Source organism: Pogona vitticeps, chromosome 1 (assembly GCF_051106095.1).
Source record: "Pogona vitticeps strain Pit_001003342236 chromosome 1, PviZW2.1, whole genome shotgun sequence".
NCBI classification, from domain to species: Eukaryota; Metazoa; Chordata; class Lepidosauria; order Squamata; family Agamidae; genus Pogona; species Pogona vitticeps.
The window spans coordinates 278268930-278292615 of record NC_135783.1 but is presented as its reverse complement, the minus strand read 5'-3'; the positions used below and the strand labels follow the sequence as shown (position 1 = coordinate 278292615).

Genomic DNA, 23686 nt, shown 5'->3' with positions numbered 1-23686 from the left:
TGGAAGCAGACATCCCTACTTCCTGCTCCTCGTGGTGACCCCTTTAGCCCCTGAAAATGCTATACTGGAAGTTAGGAAGCCTTGTTGAATGAGGTGAGCTGTGCTGTCAGGCAATGAAACATGTATAGCAAAACAATGCCTCAGTACTCTTGCTTTTCAAAGTAAATGGAAGACTTGTTTTGTTTTGTTTTCCAGAATTCCTTCTGTGTATTTAAACATAACTCTGGAGTTTTTGGAATCTGGAATCAGAGAAACTTAATTATGAGTAATGCAAAACAAACCATGTCGCAGTGAAACTGTTTTGGTGGGCGATTTAACGGTTGACTGATAATCAGGGTCCCTACCGCAAAGTTGCCCATGGAAGGCAAAAAGACAGGCCTTTCTTACACCTGGTGGGCAGTTCAGCTAATCTTTTTGAATGCCGAGAGTTTTCCAGGGAGCACCCTTTTTCTCTCTCTCTCTTAAAAACACACTAATGTTCCAGTGCAATGCAAATGAAAGAATGTAGTGGTTGTCACATGTGTTTAATATAAGGGTACTATGCAAAATGTGGGTTCAGTTTACACTGACTGCTCATCATTACCTTAAAAAGCCTCCATTGCACTTTTTAAAAGGGGAATTAAAAATACCCTCCATAATAAACTCAAATGACTGTTTTCAATTTAAAAGTTAAGCGCCCATGTACATTTCTACTTTTTGTTAGGTCTCAAAATACTTGGCAGCGGTGAGTGGGAAGTTTCAAACTGTATCCCACAAAATAGCTTTAAACCCAGTCACCCCCACCAAACTGTTTAGTCCTTGATTCCTACAAACAAAATAAAGCACCTTGTCAAACAGAGCCCATTGAGCAGGAATTATCGGTTAAGAGAGGGGGTTCGAGGTGGCAGCGTGGGTGCTTGTTTATCAGGGAGGAGTTGTCACTTGTTAGCAAAGCCAGTGAAAGGAAGGACGCCAGAGCTTGATGGCTGGGATAGCATTGATGTGAGGTAACGGAGTAATCGGATTGAAAGTTAGCCATAGTATTTATGTCAGTTCCCATTTCGTCAAATGAATAATATGGGTTTGCTACCTAGCTCAGACCTTGGCCTAAGGGTTCAATTATAAAGCATCTAGGCCTCAGATTCAAATATAAATTAATTCTCATTGAAGCATACGCTGATTAATCTATTTGCATAATAGAGGGGGGAATGCATCATGGTTATTTTGTAGGGATTTGGGAAAGCAAAGCTTTAAAATTCGTTTCATGATATTGTGTGAAAAGTCACAGAAAGCTGAAATGCTTCTATTGGGTCCTGAAACCATTTTTAGAAAGAATGTAGTGTGCTAAAATATAAGGATGTGTGACTTGGTTCTACCAATTTAGCTTTCAAAAATGAGCATTTTTCTTAGCATTTTTTCTTGTTCTCATGGACCATATATGAAGAGACATTGAAAACATATTGAATTGTTTACCATGCTGACAAGGCACATCCTGGCTGAAATCCTGTTGTTTAGCATAGTAAATTGCAAGTAGGCCCATTGAATCAATGGGGATTTGGTGAGTCAACTCCTCCATAAGTACCACTGATTCAGTTTGCCTATTCTAGTTGCAACTTACTATGCTAAGCAAAAGGATTTCAGCTCCTGATCAGCCTGAGAATTCTTATGAAGTCAGCATACTTATTCTCACAAGAGAATAAATTAGATAATAGCAGAGAACTAACCAGCAGGAAAAATTTGCCTCTTTCTCTGTTTCCTTTGGTCAAATAAGTCAATTTAAGTTGGTCAGTTAATTCCCCCCCACAATCCCTCAGATACTTAACAAGCATCTGATGTAATTGGTTGTGGTCTGAGCACACTTAGAGTAAATAAATAAGCCTCATGCACAGTTACTCCATCTGAAAGGACATGCATATGACTGCAGTTTTTCCAGACACAGAACTGTTGCATTTTTTATTTTTATTTTTATTTCTTGCTAATACAGAAGAATGTGGATCACCTTTTAGATGATGCTAAAGGGTGATGCTTGCTGTATATTTGTGAATTATATTTTAATAGTGGTGTATTGTTGAGTGATGCTGGATTCTTCTGAAACAAGGTACTCTTCTTTATGAGTCCATGGGAGACTCTATTTTAATTTCTGTGATACCTGAGGTTTGATTCACCTGCCAATATTAGCTGGAATAAACTCCTGCAGAAATTTTTTTTTGACTTATTTGTTTGTGATGCCGGATAGGTGGGACTCGTCAACCCTGGAAGGTAGCCCATCTAGAAGAAGGAAAACTCTTGACTTCAAACCTCCACTGCCTTGTGGCTATATCCACTAATGGAAAAGGCTTCAGGAGTTAACCTTGAGGCAAAATCCGAGGAACAACCTTCAGAACACGGCCAAAGAGCCCAAAAAACCCACAACAACCATTAGATCCCAGCCGTGAAAGCCTTTGCAAATACATTTACAGCCTATCCTCCATATTATTTTACCCAGGCTTCATGCCCTGGATAGGATACTCCAGCTTTGCGTACAGCGTCAAAATACTGGACGCTGTTCCAAGTCCTCCATGCAGAGCATGTTGCCGTGGTCTCTCTAGATTGAAGGATGCCTATTTGTCATATTGGCCCTGATTTTGCTGGCCTGGGATTGTCCACTGGGACACTATATAGAATCATAGAATCATCATAGGGTTGGAACAGACCTTGGAGGTCTTCTAGTCCCACTCCATGCCCAAGGCAGGACACCTCATACCATCTTGAACATCATACCATACCGGATAGATGGCAGTTAGATCTTTTTTTCAAAACCTCCAGCGATGGGGCACCCACATCATCGGGAGGCAAGCTGTTCCACTGCTTAATGGTTCTCACCGTCAGGAAATTTGCACCCATAGGTTCTTGTTCTACCCTCAGGCACAATGGAGAATAAATCAATGCCCTCTTCCATGTGGCAACCCTTCAGATATTGGAAGACTGTTATCATGTCTCCATGTCTGCACCTAACACCTCCACAGTAGTGTACATCTGTGAATTGTTTGAGGATATGTTTGTATATTCCATTATATTCTCTCTCTCTCTCTCTCTCTCTCTCTCTCTCTCCTTTTTCAGTTGCCTTGAGAAAGTATTCATGAGTATCTCAAAGAATCTGAATTCAGGAGCAGCTCAAAGGCAGTAGCAAAAGTAAAAATTGGGTAGAATGGTACCTATATATTTTGCCTCATATTTCAGCCTCTACAAAGGCTAGAAATTTTATTCTTTTTCTAATTAAAGGTGGGAATCAATATCAGCTAATCGTGTAAACAGGCACTGGTTGACATGGCTAGAATTCATGTAAAGCCAAACAACTCAGTAATTTGGCAACTGTATCTTCCAATCTTTTACTTTCTCACTGATTTGTCCTCTCCCCATAGAACTCTTTTTCTTTCCCACATATAGGGCAGCAGTAGTTTCCCCCCTCTCCCTACTTCACACACACATGTGTATGCATACACACGCACGCACACACACACACACACAGAGGCTCACTGGGCAGTTGGTTTACACAGAGATAGAAGTTTTGTTGTTCCAGAAGTAAAAAAGTTCAGAAATAATTCAAGTCTATAATATTTGTTTATTTTATTTATTTACATGTTGCTTTCCCCCAGAACTGAGTGAGACCTCAAAAGGCTTAAAATATAGTTTAAAAACAATACAACAATAAATTTCATCTATTAAAATAGAATTGCTGCTAGTAAACTAGTTGTTGCTTGTATTTCTCATCACATGCCAAGTGATTATCTTATATTTTATTTGCATTTAGTATTTTAACATCATTTTGTTTTTAAATGTTTTTGGCATTTATTACTGATTGACTCAATAGATCTTGCTTTCTTTCTGTTTCTAATTTAAAGAACATCCATATGGAAATTTATGCACTGTTTCATGGTAATTTCTTGGAACATATGCATTTATGCTATTTTGCCTGATACTAGTATTTTTGCAAGCATTTTTCCTAGAATAATGTACATTATTTTCATCAAAATATGAATTTTTTGCCTACAGTATTTCCTTGTATTCTACAAATACAAAATCTTTGAAATCATGCATAGCAAGGATAACAGTGTTTTGTTACATATTGTTTGTATGAAATAAATACATTTGCATTGAAATGAAAAACAAATCGTAACATTCAAGAATGATAAATATTTCAGTTGATTATCTGTATGTTCATTCAGGGCTGCTTTGTTGGTAAAGGGGCAGGGGAAGCTGAATATTTTTAATTACACCCTTTCTATATTTCTAATTACACCCTATATTTCTAATTACACCCTTTCTATAGACACAATGGAACCATTTCCTGGTCTGCTCCAATTTCAGTCTCACATCTGAAGATCTTACAAAATGGCCTTGTTTCATTTTTCCAATAAAGTGTGACAACTTATGCCCGAATTTCAACCCTCAGGTCCTTCAGTTAGAAATACACTAGGAGGGTTTAAAGCAGTGATGGCAAACCTATGGCAAGCATGCCACAGCTGGCATGCTGAGCCCTTTTTGTGGGCATACGAGCCATAAATTGCTACTCCCCCCCCCCCCGCAGCCAGACCTGCAGAGGTGGCTGCAGCTGCAGTGCTGGCACTTCAACAGGCGACAGGCCAGGATCTGGAGCAGCTGGTGCTGGTGGTGGATCTGGAGTGGGTTCCCAAGGCACCTCCATGCCTGGGATCCCCCTTTCCACCACCACTTCTGGTTCCGCTGCCACCACCATGGCCCACAGCCCCCTGGTTTTTTGTTTCTTATCAGTTTGGGTACTCGGGCCCAAAAAGGTTTGTCCCCACTGGTTTAGAGTTTTACCAGAGAGTTGTTGCCTATAAGGCTAGAAAGGCCAAACAGAAACATATTTTTTTTTTCAAACAAAGGCCAGGTAGAAAGGTGTGGGTGCACACATGGCCTGTGCTTTCTTGCTTGGAGAACGGGGTTGCTACACTCAGTCCACAGCTGCCTAATTTGTAATCCATAAAGTAGCAACCAGACTCCTGATTTACATCTAAGAGAGACATGCCTGGCAAAATCTATCTTGCCAAGAACTGCTGGGCTTAACATCTAAGAGCAACTTTCCTGGCAAAACCCATCTTGCCATGAACTCTTGGACTTTCAAGTTCTTCATACTGGTGCAAACCTGATGAAGTGGTGTTTTGATGCATGAACGCTTGTGTATTATGTGAAGATTTTTAGTGGTTTATGAAGGTATTGCCTATTTTTGCATTTGGATTTTAGAGATAGTCTGTAACTGAAGAAGAAAGTTCTTCACCAGCATGAGCATCCGAGTGCTACTCCTCTCATCTTTCAGGATTTTGCAAATTGGCTTCCTTTGCTTGGTCATTGGTCTTCAGGGCTTAGACATGGCATTCCTTTGACGTCTGAGTTCACAAACACAGAAAAACTGTCTCGGTTACATTGTCGTAACATTAATTTGCATTCAGCTTTAATGATGGGCTCTCTCCAATGTCTGTTAGACTAGGAAAGTACTTGGCTCCTGCTTCCACAGCTTATTATTCTTTGGTTTTCTTAAGCTATATTTGAGGTGTTTTTTGCACTCCTGTCCTAGTTGCAGGCTTCTCATGGGCATTTTCCTTGGCCACTGTGGCAAACAGGAAGTTGCCCTAGGTACGCTTCAGGTATGATCCAGTAGGGCTTTCTCTGTGCTTTATGCATATTCTTAAAAGACCATTTTAAAAAACATGATAGTTATTGGCAAAATTAAGAGAAATAGCAGAGAAACAAAAAAAGAGAGAGTGTATCTGTTCTTTTAAGTTATTCACAAAGTGGCCTTTTAGTAAAGAGTTTCAGGAAGTTGAATAAATGACCCCCTCACAATGGGATATGTTCAGCAATATTTATGTGAGCTTTGTAGGCTAAGATACACTTGGGTGGCAGTGAATTGTCAGTTCCTATATCAATCTGCCAAGTATGAATGGGCCTTAGTGAGCCTGAACATTAAGTTCAAGAATCCGTAAAGCCGATAGAGATCATGCATGATATCGATATGACCTTAATCTTGGAGGATATAAATTAATCCATTTTATGCAAGGGGGCCTCCTTACTCTGCCATGCTGCATCACAGTTTCTTCACTGGACATTTTTACAAAAAGCCCAACCTTATCACGAAAGGCCAAATAATTTCATTATTGAAATGGCACCTATTGTAATACGTCTCCCAATTGTTAAACTGGTTTCTGTTCATTTATTTAAAAAATTAGGTTCATAATAACAGAATCATTATCATGGCATTTTGCACAATTAATTTAGATCGTGAAAAAAGTGGATGCACAAATTATGTTTGTGATTCTACTCAGCAGGCACAAATAATCTAATGCTGATACTTTTCCTGGACAGAGGTGATTTGACGTGATTGAGCCACCCTTAGATTAAGCATGACTCCCACAAACAAGGCACGGTCTTATTTGCGGAGGCTGCCTTTGATGATTGCCCAGAAACAAATTAGTTCAAAATAATTTTGCTGTTGTTGTTGTGAGCCATCAAGTCGCCTCTCACTCGTATGACAATCTTGTGAGTGAGTGACCTCCAGAATGTCCTGTCCTCAACTGTCCTGCTCGGCTCATGTAAATTCAAGCCTGTGGCTTCCTTTAGAAAGTCAGTCTTTCTTGCACTGCTCAGCTCTTGTAAACTCAAGCCTGAGGCTTCCTATAAGGCATCAATTCATCTCATATTTGGTCTTCCTCTTTCTTGCTGCCTTCAACCTTTCCTACCATTATTGTCTTTTCCAGAGAATCTTGCCTTCTCATGATGTGCCCAAAATAAGACAACCTCAGTTTTGTCATTTTTACCTCCAAAGATAATTCAGGCTTGATTTGATCACGTGTTCGTCTTTCTGGCAGTCCAGGGTGTCTGCAGAGCTCTGCTCCAGTAGCATATTTCTAACAAATCAATTTTACTGTCCAGCTTTCACACCTGTGCATAGTGATTGGGAATATAATAGTGTGGATGATCTTGATCTTGGGGTCTCCAGTGACACATTCTTACACTTGATGATCTTTTCTAGCTCCTTCATTGCATCCCTACCATGACGCTGGGTCCCACACCACGCTGGTTCATGCACTGGTAGTCTTGAGATTAGACTACTGTAATGCTTTCTATGTGGGACTTCTCTTGAGGCTGCTACATAAACCTCAGCAGGTTGAGAACACGGCAACCAGACTATTGAGAGGTGTAAAGAAATATCAACACATCTCTCTCACCCTGGCCACCTTGCACTGCTTTCCTGTCCGTTTCCATGCCAGCTTCAACTAATAAGACCCTAAACAGTTTGGGACCTCAATACCTGACAGAACACCACCTCCTGACAAGATCTGCCCATCCTATACAATCTTCCCAGGCCAGACGGTTAAGAGTATTGACCCTGAGAGAGGCCTGGAAAGAGAAGACCAGAAACCGGGACTTCTCGGCAGTCGCTCCTCAACTTTGGAAGAACCTCCCACCCAAAATTTGCCTAGCACCTTCACTGGGAATTTTCAAATGATCATTAAAAACATGACAGGCCTTTCCATACCTTATAAGATCTTAATACAGTGATTGGTCTTAACGCTCATATTATTAGTCCTGATGTCTTGCTTTTCTATAATTTTAATTATTATTACTTAAATTTTTTGGTCGTTTGTGCTTATTTTGAGTTTATAACTATTATGTTTATTGCTTTGAATTGTTCTTGTTTAATATGTAAACTGCCCAGAGTGGCCTTGGCAGCCAGATGGGTGGGTGGTGTAGAAGTCAAATAAATAAATAAATAAATAAAATTCATTGCCGCCCTTCCAAATCTCAGTTTTCTTGCGGTCTTCATTGAACCAAGGAATACAAAACCTTTAACAATTTCAATATCTTCATTGTAAACATTACAGTTATATAGTTTTTCTGTAGTCATGATTTTGGTCTAATTAATATTCAGTCTCAGTCCTGCATTGGCACTTTCTTCACTCACTTTCACTAAAAGTTGTTCTAAATTCTTGCTGTTTTCTGCCAGTAAGATGGTGTCATCTGCATGTCTTAAATTACTGATGTTTCTTCCACCACTTTTCACTCCTTCATCTGAATCTAGTGTGGATTTCCGTATGATATGTTCTGTATACAGATTGAATAGAAATCAACATCTGTGGCCAAACTGCCAAACCACAGTTAAGTTCCCATCTCTAGTTCTCAACCTTTGGGAACCCAGGTTCTGCAGTACCCAGAAACCCCAGCCAACATAGGTTGTGGTGGAAGCTTCTGCAAATTTCAGTGCAAGAAAACCTGGGAACCAGTGCTGTAGTCTATAAGGCATACGCTGATCTTCTTCTGAAATTCTTTGGTGCACTCAAGTAGCCAGTAGATATTTGCAATATGATCTCAAATGCCTTTTCCTTTTTGAAATCTAGCTTGAATATCAGACATTTATTGTTCCTTATAGGGTGAAAGTATTTATTATAGCACCTTGAGTATCACATTGCTTTCATGGGAAATTAAAATAATGGTCCTGTAGTTACTGCACTCCTTGGCATCTCCTTTCTCGGGGATCAGAATGTATATTGAATGTTTCCAGTCTGTGGGCCATTGTTTTGCTTTCCATATTTGTTCGCAAATTCTTGCTAGGATTTTAACAGTTAATATCTGTGGCTTGAAAGTTCTATTGGTATTCTATCTACCCCATGTGATTTATTTCTTCCTGGTACTTTCAGAGCAGCTTTCACTTCACTTCATAGAACTTCATCATAGGATTCATCTTCAAAGGAGTCTGTCATCCTTTTCTTTCTTCTGTATAGGACTTCAGTAAACTGTTTCCATCTTGTATTTTCAAATGCTGTTTCCATCTTCTTTTTCCTTTTTCCTGATTGGTTAGTGTGCTTACCTGTTGGTAATTCAGCATTCCTTATCTAGGCTTACATTTCCCCTTTGATTTCTTGGATCATCTGGAAGAGATCTCTTGCTTTTTTACCTTTTGTTCTCTATTTTTCTTCACTGATTACTGTAATAATTCTCTTTGTCTCTTCATGACAGTTGCTGAAAAGCTGCATTCATGGTTCTGAACCTATTTCTTTCACCTTTTACTTTTGGTTCTTGCTTCTCCTTTATAATTTTAAGTGTTTCTTCCATCAACCATATAGGATTTTATTTTCTTTTTACTACAGGAAGTGTCATTTTGCATTCTTCCCTAATAGTATCTCTTGTTTTTATTCACAGTTCTTCTGGTTCATGGTTAATTGAGTTTAATAAAGAAATCATTCTTTATGTGGACTTTAGATTCATGAGGAATGTATAGATTATATTTTGGCATTATGATTCTTTTAATGTTCTTTTACACCTTTACACTAATGTTGGATATTGAGAGTTCATGATCAGTACCAGCTGGGGAAGTTGCAGAATGAGTAAGTAATGAGAAATTGAAAGGAAAAAAAAAATACACCATTCCTTATTCTCTTACAGTGTTACAGTAAGCTCAAAGATGAAACCAAAAGAAAGGCAGAAAAATGGAATTCTTTTCCACAGAATAAAATCTTTGGAAAATGGAAGACATTGGCACAGCATCAGGTTCACCTTTTTCATGCATCTGAGCACAATACTGTCGGACTTCATACTCGGGCTTACAGGAAAGAAGTCATATTATAAACATATTTACACATTTACATAAGAGAGGTGATATCTACAATAGCACCTTTAAAATACAACATTTGGAACACCTTGGAAAGGTAGTGACTCGCAAAGAATGAAACATGATGAATCAAGCTTTTCCTGGAGGTATTTTCTGAGCACACTCACACCTCTCCTGTCCGTTTCCACCCAGTTTCTCTCTCGCACCTTCCTTCTTGCTTTATTCAGGTCAGGCAGAGGCAATAAACAAGCTTCATGAAGCCACCCCTCCCTCTCCCACAAGCCCTGGATTGATTGCCTCGGGCTGTAGCAGCCCTAAACGATCAAGCCGGCTTATCTCCAATCTTTGAAAGAACCAAGCGCCCTGTCGCAACCAAGGAAGTAACAGTGAGAGGTGGCTTATTTGGCCGGTGGGGATGGAGATGCAAAAGCCGGAAATTTTAAAGTTTTTTACCTTTGCCTGCCAGATGGAGGACATGATCCTGAAAAGTAGGACATGTCCTCCTTTTGCCGGACATCTGGCAACCCTATGCCCGAGCCAATGCAGATGGCTCTGTTTCAGTAATGTATACATGCTAAAAATTCCAGCTTGTTCTAGAATTACTCTATTTGGAACTTTGTCCTGCCAGGTGATACCAAAAATGTGTTGGAGATAACGCATATGGAACGTGTTCAGGTTCCTTTCCTGCTGTGCACAAAGGGTCCAGGACTCACTGCAGTACAGGAGTGTACTCGGGACACAGGCTCTATAGACCTGGATCTTGGTACATGCTGTCAGCTTCTTATTAAGCCATACTCTCTTTGTGAGTCTAGAGAACATGGTAGCTGCTTTGCCAATGTGTTTGTCCAGCTCGACATCTAGAGAGAGGGTGTCAGAGATGGTTGAGCCAAGGTACACAGTCATGAACAACCTCCAATTCTTGTGTGGAGATGGTAATAGAGGGAGCTGACTCCACGCCCTGGCCCATGATTTGTGTTTTCTTGAGGGTGATTGTTACTCCAAAGTCTTGGTAGGCCTTGCTAAAATGATTCATGAGTTGTTGGAGGTCTTCAGCAGAATGGGCAACAACAGCTGCATCATCAGTGAAGAGGAAGTCCTGCATGCATTTCAGCTGGACTTTAGTCTTCGCTCTCGAGCTAGAGAGATTAAAGAGCTTTCCATCTGATCTAGACACCTGTTGCAGTTCCAAAGGCGTGCTTCAGCATGACAACAAAAAAGATCCCATACAGGGTCAGTGCGAGGACACAGCCCTGTTTCATTCTGCTTCGGATGTCAAAGAGATTTGATGTGGAGCCATCAAAAACTACAGTGCTCTTCATTTCCTCATGAAAGGACCTGATGATGTTAAGGAGTTAAGGTGGACATCCAGTCTTGGAAAGTAAGGGGAACTACTACCTCATAGGGTTTTGAGATTATATTTCTGTTAACGCAGCCGCATCATGCTGTTGACTGAAATTCAGTTTGTGATCTACAATTACAAGATCCTTCTCACTCATAGTAGTACCAAGCCAAGTATTCTCCATCTTGTAATTGTATATTTGGTCCTCCCCCTCCGAGGTGTCAAACTTTGTACTTACCCCTTTAAAATTCCATTCTGTTGTTTTCAGCCCAGTGCTCAAGCCTATCAAGATCTTTTTGAATTTTGTTCTGTCTTCCAGGGTATTAGTTATTTCATCCAATTTTGTGTCATCTTCAAATTTGGTAAGTATTCTCTACACTCCATCATCCAAGTTTTGAAGAAAAATATTGAAGAGCACCGGGTCCAGGACTGAGCTTTGGGGTACCCCACTTGTTAACTTCTCTGGTTTGATAAGGAGCCTTTGCTAAGCACTCTCTGAATATGAGTCTGTAACCAACTTTGTATCCACTTGACAGTTGTTCTATCCAGCCCACAGCTAATTAGCTTGCTAATAAAAATATCATGGGGCACTTTGTCAAAGGCTTTGTTGAAGTCAATATATATCACGTCTATAGTATTCATACTGTCTACCAGGAAGGCTACCAGATCAAAAATTGAGATAAGATTAGTCTGGCAGGATTTGTTCTTGTCAAATACAAGTTGATTTCTAGTTATTATTGTATCGTTTACAAGGTGCTTGCAAAGTGACCGCTTTATAATTTGCTCCAGAATTTTCCCTGGAATTGATGGCTGGCTGGTTTGTAGTTCCCGGTTTCCTTCTTTTTTTTCTTTTTGAAGATAAGGATGATGTTAGCCCTCCTCCAATCATTTGGCACTTTACCCATCCTCCATGATTGCAAGAAAACAGTAGACATTGGTTCTGAGAGTTCTGTTAGAATTATCACCTAAGAAGGAGGACGTGCTTGTGCGACTACCTTTCATGACCCCCTCCTCTCTTGACCAATTAACTAATTCTTTCTTTTTGGTGGGCAAAAATGAACTCTCCCTTATCTCTTGTTGTTTTCCTGCCTCTGTTTAGTGAGAAGCTTTTAAGATACCAGAAAGGAAGTATGCTTCCTTGAGCCCCTCCTGTCCATCATCTTCTATCTGCCATGCGGCCTGAAAGGATACAATTTTTTTTTACTATTTTAACAGTTTTATTCAGTCCCTCTGAAGTTTTTGTTTTTGTGTGTGTGTGTTTTATTGAAGTCTGCCAATTCAAGCCTACAACTTGCAGCATCAGTGAGTAAAGAACTATTTTTGCTTTATCTCAAAAGCAGTGTCTAAGTAATTACTTGAGCTGGTTAAATGCACTGGGGGCTGCTTGGGAACTTGCTACTCAATTTTAACTCTTAAGGTTAAAACTGGCCCTTCTGTTGTGCAATTCAGGGAATTAAAGATATTCCTCTTTGCTGGTACTACATAGCCCATAAATGTAACAACCTCATCTGCCAGTTCCTTCAGTATTCTTGGATCCCCAGAGTATCTGGGGATCTGAACATGTTGGAAGTAATAAAGTACTTCTTGACTATGTGTTTATCAATCTCAAGGTGCAATCCTGTCCCTTCCCTTTGTACTTCACATTTGCCTGGAGGAGCATTGACTGCCTTTTGGGAGAAGACCAAGCTGAAGTAGAAATGGAGCACGTCTGCCTTTTCATTACCATCTCCAATGCGTTGCTGAGCCACTATTTATTTTCTGTTTTTTGCTGCAAAAGTACATGAAGGATGCTCTTTTGTTGCTCTTGCCTTCTCTTGCTGACCTCAGCTCATTCTCAGCTTTTGCCATCCTAATGATATCCCTGTAATGTGATTTATCTGTAGTCTTTCTTTCTGGCCTGGCCTTTCTTCCACTTCCTATATGTGTCATTTTAAAAAAAAATTCCAGGTCCTCCCTGAGTTTGTAAAATGGAAGAAGGGAAAGGAAAAACAAAAAAGTGGGGTGAGGTGTGGATTTAGTATTTTCTAACCCAGATTTGTTTCAAAATTGGGAAAGGAATATGACAAGGCTGTATATTGTCTCCCTGCTTATTTACCTTATTTGCAGAATACATCATGCGAACCACTCTGATGGCAGAAAGTGAGGAGGAATTAAAGAACCTCTTAATGAGGGTGAAAGAGGAGAGGGCAAAAAAAAATGGTCTGAAGCTCAACATGCAAAAAACGAAGATCATGGCCATTGGTCCCATCACCTCCTGGCAAATAGAAGGGGAAGATATGGAGGCAGTGACAGATTTTACTTTCTTGGGCTCCATGATCACTGCAGATGGTGACAGCAGCCACGAAATTCAAAGACACCTGCTTCTTGGGAGGAAAGCGATGACAAACCTTGACAGCATCTTAAAAAGCAGAGACATCACCTTGCTGACAAAGGTCCGCATAGTCAAAGCTATGGTTTTTCCAGTAGCGATGTATGGAAGTGAAAGCTGGACCATAAAGAAGGGTGACTGCTGAAGAATTGATGCTTTTGAATTGTGGTGTTGGAGGAGACTCTTGAGAGTCCCCTGGACTGCAAGGAGAACAAACCTATCAATTCTAAAGGAAATCAAGCTTGAGTGCTCACTGAAAGGACAGATCCTGAAGCTGAGGCTCCAGTACTTTGGCCATCTGATGAGAAGAGAAGACTCCCTGGAAAAGACCCTGATGTTGGGAAAATGGGAAGGCAAGAGGAGAAGGGGACGTCAGAGGATGAGATGGTTGGATGTTGGAGTCATGAAATGAGAAGGCTGATAATTTATGTAGTCACAAGTAATTAGGATAGCAAAGAGAAGTCAGCGACACACAGGGATGTCTGCCAGCAGTGCTCCTGATGGGCAACTAGTCTTAGAAGGAGAAGATCAAGACTACCCTACCCTGCCCCCATGAGGACTGTGTTTTATTAACCTTAGAAGCTAACAGATATTTGACAGTATACAGATAGTTGACTGAGTTCAAGTAGGACAATGGGTACATAATGCCATTATGATTGGCCCAAGGAAAGGCAATTAAGCTAGCTCCCTATCACTATGAGAAAGAGGAAGAATGGGTAGCCATGCCTCCTCTCAGAAGCAGCTGTGACATCATCCAGGAGAGTGTTCTCTACTATTGTAGAATCAGCTAACAGCTTAGCAACTTCAGGGAGGGGCATTCCCCCACAGTTGGACAGTGTCATCGAAGTGACCAACATGAATTTGACCCAACTCCAGGAGGCAGTGGAAGACAGGAGGGCCTGGCGTGCTCTGGTCCATGGGGTCACTTAACAACTAAACAACAACAACAAACCCAGATTAAGTTGGTATGATTAGTGGTTTGGAAAGCCCGGTTTGAATTCTCACTGTGCCCTAGGAAGAGGGGCCGGACAAGGTCACCCAGAGCATGTTTAGCTGATGGGGTTATGTATTCTGCCACCTGTGCTCCAGTGGGCAAGCTGCATAATCCCAGACTGCCATCAGAAGGAGATACTGGTAAATCACTTCTGAGTCCTTCATACTTAGGCTATCGTGGGAGGTTTGCCATAAGAGAGATTTGGTAATTCTTCTAGTTGTATAGAGATAGCCAATTTGTGAACTTTCTAACTACTGCACACAAAGCATAGGTCCTTTCAGTGAACCTATGGACCTTTCCCCTGTTAGGGGCACAGGATGCATACTTGTTTAATTGCCATTTGCTGCTTTTGCCTTTGGAAACCCATTTCTCTCAGACACATGTTTCTGAAAGAACAGACAAGAAATTAACAAAATATAGGGGAAATATCATTTTATAAAGCTTTTTAGATGTAGAATATACTGAAATATGAAAATGTATAACAGCTTTGAATGAGTGACAGTTATATTAAATATCCTCTGAAGGCAGAATTGCCAAAATATACCCTGTGTAGCTGGCAGATGGATAGGGAAGCCAAATTTCAAACTAGTTGCTAGCATATAAAAGTAATTAAATATTTTAACTGATTGTATATCTGACACACATGCAAGCACACACAGACACATACAAACATACCCCATTATAAACATCAGCGATAGGAAAGGGACTTGGTGAGATAAGTAACTTGAAAATGAAAGGAGGGGACAGAAGGATGAGCACAATGAGAAAAAAATAGGTTGGTTATTTTCTTTTAACAGCCTTTTAAGAAGCGAACAGCCATAGGACTTCTACAAAATTTTATCCTGGTCAGTAACACACAAATCTCAGGGCACAGAGGTCCTTAGCATTCCCTTAGGACCTTTTGAACTCTTCATTGTACGAAAACATCTCTTGAAAAGGACCAATTCACTGGTCCATCAGAATTAGGTGATGCTAAATTCATGCTTTCTCCCCACCCGCCACCCCCAATGTCTTGTTTGATAAAAAATCTGGCTGGGGAAGTATTAATTCCAATTACTGCTAGATTAACAGGAGGCCTTATATTCAAACCCTTATTAGTCCTTTAATATGAAAGAAAAGCCACACATGGCTATTAATTATGTAAACAGCCTTACTTTTTCATTGTGCATTTTAAAAAGGGAGGAGAAGAAGAAGGCATGGAAGAAAAAAGACCAGCCAGCCATTTCCTCATTATGGTGGAGGACTTGAGCAGTATCATTTAATTACAAACCCAAATAGGCAAATGATCGAGGCAGACCAAACAGTGCCACATCCCTCCCCCTCACTCCTTTTACACAAATCATTCTCTCATTAATTGGTTGGATCTGCGAAGGGAAGGCCTCCAAACCCGGGCTTTGCACAGAACTCACCGAAGAGTGAAGAGGGCAAGCTGAACACTTTAGTCCGTCCAGCTGCCTTCAAGTGAATGGACTGCTGAAGGGTTTGAATGCTTTCTGTGTCTCCTCATACAATGTAGGTGTTACTGCTCTGGAGGAAAGAAACAAAACAATCATCACTTGAAGGGAACCCAATCCTGCAGAAGGAGGGAGAGGCATTCTCCCTCACTCATAAAATCATGCCTCCTTCATATCTGTAAGAGGAACTCGGTACAAAAGGTGACTTCGAATGGTACCTGGAGGTGGGGGGGGCTCGGGAAAACCCTTTGAAAGACCGAGGCAATTCTAAATGAGAGTAGAATAGCATCTGCCTGAGTTTTGCGAGTCAATCAGTGGCATTCTATAGTGAAATAACCCTCCAAAAGACCAAGCAATGCTACTAAAGATGCATGAAGGAGATGCATTTTAATACAAAAATCTCCCTTTCTGTACAATCTGCCTGCCTGAATATTTAGCCATTAATATCATTACAGATGCCCTTTTAAAGTAATAAATGTGGCCGTCTGATTTGTATAGCACTTTGGGCTGTAGTCAAGCAAAAAGAAAAAGAAAAAAAAAGAGGGAATGTTCTCATTATGTAGGAGGAAGAGTGCTTCTTTTAAAACAGACCATATTGGTCCCAAGAGATTTTGTTTGCTGTGAGATGGTGCAAAGTGGTTTGTCTACTTACGGCAAATTGTAGCTTCGGCTTTGTTTGAGTTATAAGCAGGTGCTTGCAGTCAGCTCAGAAAATGCCAACCTCAAAGTAGCTAACTTCAAAGTAGCTAACTTCATTTAGAGGGGCACCTCTGACCCCCATGAATAGCAAATTTTTATATATGTGGCTCTTCTCTTTCTGTTACAAATAACAACAGAACTGTAAAAGGTATTTCATGTTATTTGTTATATGTACCAAAGGACGGGAAATACATTGTTCAGAACTGTCCTTCATTTGATACATTAAAGGAAGTTTCAAGTAAGGTTATGCAACTGTCAGAGTTGGAGACATTGTGCCCATCTGTTTGTTTGAAGCCACAGCTCCTGATATTCCAGTTATACCATCTTCCATGGTGCATCCTTAAAACCCTGTATGTATGTAGTATGGCCACTCCATGCCTAAAAGAGAAGGCTCCTCCAGAGGGAAGAGAACAATTTTGTAGCTATGTTGGAGACCATCACTTACTCTGGCTTTAAACTATATGTGCTACTTAGGAAAATCTGCCACCTAGTGACTGAAGATGGTCCTGTATCCAGTACATTTACAAAAATTCTAATTATTTTAAATAACTTCATGTGCACACATCAACAGTCTGTTTAATTTGTACACTATGTTTCAGCCATTTAGATTTCACGGTGTTGAACCTTGACAATATTAATCACAATGTTCTTGATCAGATCAGTACAGACAGAACAGTAATTATAAATTTTGGTTCCCAGGACAAATGACACCGTCCCCCATCCACTCTGTGCTAAGCATGGACCTGGACAGAAAGCAAGAAAAATGAAGAGAAGAATCTGGTGTTCCACAAGAAGGAATATGTTTGTTTGTTTTTAAAAGGAAAGTGAATAGGGTCAGGAGGCAATGTTGTTTATTTTCCTAACAGTTACCGGTGGATAAACCTGTAGATTTCAGTGCCTTCTACATTTTGGCACCCTGGAGCAAAATCCCACTTTCTCCACCCTAATTATAGGCCTGAGTACTGAAAAGTTAAACAAAATTGGATGCTTTTGTTAATGCTTATAATTATTCTAGTTGTCACAGAAAGACATATGTTAGTTTGCTTCAACATATATTGCAAAAAGAAGAAAAGAAAGCATCCTGTTATGTTAAAACCCAACAGATTTATTTCATTTTGAGCTGTTATGGTTTACAATCCACTTCCTCAGACAAGATTTACCATGAGGATGATTTTGTACAAATGCATTTTGCTCAGTGCCAAAAAAGATGAAATATGAGCTTTGTAAATGTACGTATTTTCATACTGCATACTCCTTATATCCTGTTGTTGCAGCAGCCAAGATAGCTTGTAGGCTTATACCTAAAAAAAGAGAAAGATTTCATAAAACTGCTTATCTTGAAGGAGAAGTTTTCATTAGCGACCCATAAGGCAATAGGATGCTCGGATGAGTTGGGCAGTACTCTGTGTATATCTGACAATAATTGGATTTAGCATCCAGGCTGTAGACCTGTCTTCTGCAGAGAGGTGCACTGGTACCCATTTCTTCTAGCTGTAACACCCTCTAACAAAGTTGTTCTAAACACAGAAATTCTCAGGTTCTTCATTATTTTGGCAGGTTATATACAGGTTGGAAAAAAGGTGACAAAGCACAAGTAGGTACCTTAGCTAGCTGCAATCAGAGGCCATAAAATGCATGTTCACTCAGCATTTAAGTCCTTTTGTATTAGTTACTTTTGGTCTGAGGAGACCTTTACTCTGATTCCAGCATAAAAGGTTTAGGTGCAGTGCTTTTTATGGCAAAAAAGCCTTTGCTGGGTCAGAGTAAAAAGGCTCCCTCCAAACACACCAAAGCGCACCAGCACAAAAGATTTAAGGGGGGAAATTGTTAAAAGGGAAACCCTTTTCTCTCTGGGATGAATGCAGTGGGGAGATTAAAACTTTCATTTGAGATTTTGCTGTATTCATAGTAGTGAGGCTATGAATAGAGCTAAGTCAGAGCCCACAGTGGCGGTGGCGTGCCCTTTTATACTCTGGCCCATCTTCAGACACAGGTTGTTTTGCACTTGAAAGAGCGGGAATGTGGGATTTTGACAGCTGATATTGGCCTCTGAGCTCTTGATGGGGATTTTCTAATTAACCCCAAGAGCCCATCAGGTGGTCAAACTGGAATGATTTCTGTCAGAGAGGGCAAAAAGTTGGGTTTGCCCTATTCCCTCTTTTCCATTGAGTTCACTGGGAAAGTCTTTTAACATCACCTATTAAATGAAACCAATTTTGCCTCTTTTTAAAGGGGTTTGGGAACTGAAAGGCAGAAACTATGCGGGCAAATTGGAGGTTTCACAAAGAACTCTGGAACAAATGAAAAGATGCCTCGCTGGTGCTGATAGCCCAAATAAGGCCATGAAAATCACCAGCACTTACTCTGTCAATGCTTTGACCTCAGAGAGCAATAGGCTATAGCTAATCTATTTTTATGTACTAATTAATTATGTATTAATTGCAAGTTTCCTATATCAGACAGAACATTATTCTAGATAGTATTAAGCGGTGGGGAAACAACATATTTTGTTTTCCTGCTAATACCATGAACATGTAAGGTGTTCTGTATCTTAAATTAAATTTCCTGTCTATAATAACACAAGTCTTACAGTTGTTATCACACAGCACTTTACAGGTAGTCTCTAATGGATGAAATCCATGTGCAAACCATTTTTTAAAGAGTCTTGTTATAAACCTCTCTGGACTCCGTTCCAAGTCTGCTGTTCTGTGATCACTGTGATTTCATGATCATAAATGTAGAAGAGAATGTGTCCGCCAGGTCTCTTAGCATACAACAGCCATGGCAGAAAGATTGCAGGGAGAGCTGGACAGTTCTGTTCTCAGTCCTCTTGCTACCATTCATCTAAAAATGCTGACATGGATTATTCTATGGATTGTTCATGCTTACTGGCCATTGGGCCACATGGGTTCATGATTTTCACCTTTGCTTTATTTAGATCCTTAATACCTAGATATATCGTACCAGGAAAATCTTCCTGTTAGAGCAGTATCACAGTGGAACCAATTACCTCAAGAGGTGGTGAGTGCCCCAACACTGGAGGCATTCAAGAGACACTTAGACAACCACCTGGCAGATATCCATTGATTTGTATTCCTGCATTGAGCAGGGGGTTGGACTTGATGACCTTATTGGCCCCTTCCAACATCATTGTTCTATAATTCTGTTCTATGATTCTATGACCTAGAGACACATCAAGCATAGAAATGCACAACCAAGTCGAGCCCCAAATGGAACAGAAGTTTCCTTCTTTGCCTGTGCATTTTATCTATTGTTCAAGTTTGCCTTTAGAAAAAAAGCACAGGCAAAGAAGGAACTTTTGGGTGCAGCATAGGAAGAGATACAATTGAAGTTCCAGCAGCCAGCTGCAAATAGTGATGGATGCAGTTTAAATAAACGTAAGTGAGGCTTGACTATATCATCTGTTCTCTGCATATATCAAACCGATGCATTCACTCCCTGACAAATGGAAGCAGACACCGTAAGGAAGAGGGTGTGAGGCATGTAGGTTTAGTACAGCTTGCAGAAAGACATGATTATTTGTATTATTGTAGGAGTGAGAGGCAACAAGCGAGATCATGGGGCCATTGTGTTAGACATGGCATATATTTATAGAAAGGGACAGCTTTGGCCCCAAAGAGCTTACCACTTACATAGAAAAGAAAGAAAGGGTTGAAAAGGAAATAGAAGCGGAGAAGAAAAGTGACTTGTTCACCATTTCAGCTTGCTCTTCTGTCAGTCTGTGGGAGTAATCTGCAAGCTCTGAAGGGCAGAAGCAAAAGGAGATGGGACGAAGGAGGAGGTAGAAGATTCCTGTGAACTTGTATATTGTGAGATTATAAACCATATTTTAATTATCTGAATCTGTGCAAACCTGGCTGAAATGAATAGGTTTCTGCCCTAAGCATTCCTAAAGGGTAGATTCTGAAGTCCCAGTGGATTACTAAGGCATTCTTCTATCTGTGTTGAAATGTTCAGCAGAAGGTGTAGGGGAAGGGGATTTCCACAGTTATTTAAGTTGCATTTCTGGTGAGGTCCAGTCTCCTTTCCCAGAGAGATCATCGCCAGTGTGGCTAAATCTCAGACAGGTCTATGCCATTCTGCCTTCTTGTTCAGGTAGTAAAACATCTTGGTCAGGCCCTGTAGACAATACAAAGAAAAGACTTTGTTTGGCCATAATTGTAAGATGTCCATGCTTGTCTTAGCCCTTCTGCTGCTTGACACTGGAGAAGTGCCATCTCCATCCAATGACACCCAACACACACAAGCACTTGCAGCTGAAAAGGGGCTGCTTGGCTAGACTGGCTAGCGACTACCCTTCTCCCCAAAACATTGCTCTTTCCAAGCAGGAGAGTGATCAGGGTGTCCCACCTTGGTATTGCTATATGGAGGCTTTCCATGTGTCTGTACCTAGTTAATTCCTGCCTTGTCATTGACCTACCTGTCCTGATTTAGAATAAGAAAATGTGCTAAGAGTGGGGATGTGGCTTTCATGGCTGGCCAGTTGCTGCATTTACTTCTGAGAGCCCAAAACATCTGGAAGGCCAGATGTCTCTAACCTCTGCCCTACATAGAAATCTAAGCCCTCTTCACATTGTGAACTACTAGCCATTTTGCTCACTTTTGTTCAGCTACATATTTCTCAAGGGTTAGGTAACCTCTAGGTCTGAGGGCTGTAAGCACCCACCTCTGGATCAAGCAGGTCTGTATAGACTCTGCTGCCCTGCTCATTCCTCAAATATTTCTCTTTTAAACAAACAACTCATTTTTTAACCTGAAAACCCCCACCTCATTCATGTTCTTAAAAATGCTTTAGCCCCCCTGCCCTCCTCCTCAACACATGTGAAGGGAGCCACAAACTGAAAAATATTCTGAAAAATATCTGTGTTCTGGAACCTGAGAAGAGCTCCTAAAAGGGCCTTGGCCAAAATGAATGAATGAATGGATGGATGAATGAATGAATAAATAAATAAATAAATAAATAATAAAAAAGAGAGACTGATTTAAACAATATTATTGATGAATTTAAATCCACATAAAGAACAGATCTGTGTTATTAAACTCAACCGACCATGAACCAGAAGAACTGTAGATTGAAACTAGATATATATTTAGGGAAGAATGTAAAAAACAATTCCTGTAGTAAAAAGAAAAGAAAAACCTAGATGGATGCTTGTAGAAACACCTAAAATTGTAAAGGACAAGTGAAAAGCAAAAATAACAAGTGACAGAAATATGGTCAGAACCCTGAATGCAGTTTTTCAGTGACTGTCAGACTCATGTAGAGACAAAGAGGACTCTTACAGTAATCAGTGCAGAGAAACGAAACGGGATCCCATCGCAATATCTGCTGGAGTGCACCAAAGAATTTCAGAAGATAATCAGTCTATGATACTTTGACTATAGCAAAGCCTTTGACTTTGTGGCTCATGAGTATGGGTTGTTCTGAAGGAAATAGGTGGGCCTTGCTCACTTGATTGTCCTGGTGCGTAATCTGTCCCAACAGTAGGTTAGGACAGAGTATAGGTAAACAGAATGATTTCCCATAGGCAAAAGTGCTAGACAAAGGTGCATTTTATCCTCTTATATGTCCGATCTATATGCAGAACATATAGAGGAATCCACACTAGATTCAGATGAAATAGTAGTGAAAACAAGTGGAAGAAATATCAATAATTTAAGATATTCAGATGACACCATTTTACTGGCAGAAGCAGCAATGACTTGAAATGACTGATAGTGAAAATGAAAGAAGAAAGAGCCAAAGCAACTCTGCAGTTGAACATTAAGGAGACCAAAATCATGACTGCAGAGGAACTCCAGAACTTCCATGCTGACAATAAAGAAACTGAATCATTAATGATGTTGTATACTGTGGTTTCGTCTTTAATTGAAATGGAGACTGAAGCCAAGAAGCCTGAGACTCCAAAAGGCACCAGCGAAGGAATTAGAAAAGATCATCAAGTGCAAGGATGTATCACTGGAGAGAAAGACCAAGATCATCCACATTGTTGTATTCCCAATCACTATGTTTAGGTGTGAAAGCTGGACAGCAAAGAAGTTTGACTGGGTGCCGGGGAGAGGAATTGATTTCTTTGAAACATGGTGCTATGGGAGAGCTTTGCAGACACCCTGGACAACCAGAAAGACAAAAAAGTGGGTCCTAGATTATATTAAGCCTGAACGATCTCCAGAGTTTACAAGAACTGAGCAGGGCTGTTGAGGACAGGACGTTTTGGTGACCATACTTTCACAGGATTGCCATAAGCTGGAGGGGACTCGATTGCAAGTAACAGCAAGAGACCATATCTATATCATTTTAGGAGCACTGGTGGGCAGAAGGCAGATGAACAAATATCCCGTCAACAGATACTATATGTTGACTTGAGTGGTAATTCTTAAACTTTCTGAAACAAATAACTGTTCTTTTTTGCAGTGGACTAAGTTGGTAAGATAAGAAGCTCCAGCCCCCCCCCTCCAGTTCCAGGCCCATTAAACAGCAACAAAAACACTAATTAACACTTAACTACCATTCACATACAGCCTTCAGCAACCTGACTATTTGTGTGCCTTTCCCTTTGACCTTTGTGGAAAATATTCAAAGAAAGGGATGGTCACCTGTTTAACAAAACTGCCACCAGGAAGCTGACACAAGTGAGGAGTTCTATTTTCATCACTTCTTTGTTTCCCTAACCAGGCTATAATTTTGTCAATTTTCCACACTTATGGGAATGAATGCTAGACATCATGGCATCAGGCTGATAACAAAAAGAAATTTCATGGCTTAATTTTTCACTAGGATGGGTAAGAAAAACTACTCTATAATAGAGAGCAGATTTGATATTTCGATTCTTAATTAGTTGGAATGTCAGATGCAAATTAATAGTCTTCATTATTGCTGCAATGTAGAATTTGACAGCAGTTTAAAATTATGTAAGTGGAACTTCTATACAATCTATTAATAGAATTGTTTTCTGCTTTGTATCTGCAATAAAGAAATGCACCAATTTATGATAAAAATTTGGCAGTTGAAAATAAGTTACAAAGTAATGGTTGGATTCTATTTGTACCAGCCACAATTGAGTTTGAACGTTCTTGATTTAATCGGCCAATAATAAAAAATTTGATCATATACTTTCTTTTGCAGCAATGTTTTTCCAGTGCAGAGATGCAGAAAATGATTTTTTTCCCCCAATAATACAATTGCATGGCTAGAAAGCCTTGTAGGACTCGTTACTCAAAAAAT

At 40.2% G+C, this 23686-nt stretch overlaps 1 long non-coding RNA gene across 1 annotated transcript; it reads left to right on the top strand.

The window, feature by feature from the left end:
- Positions 1 to 892: 892 nt before the first annotated feature.
- On the top strand, positions 893 to 22169 carry LOC144585871 (uncharacterized). Its single transcript, XR_013540466.1, has 2 exons — positions 893 to 986; positions 13032 to 22169. It is a non-coding gene; the product is annotated as an uncharacterized LOC144585871 (long non-coding RNA).
- The last annotated feature ends 1517 nt before the right edge of the window (positions 22170 to 23686 follow it).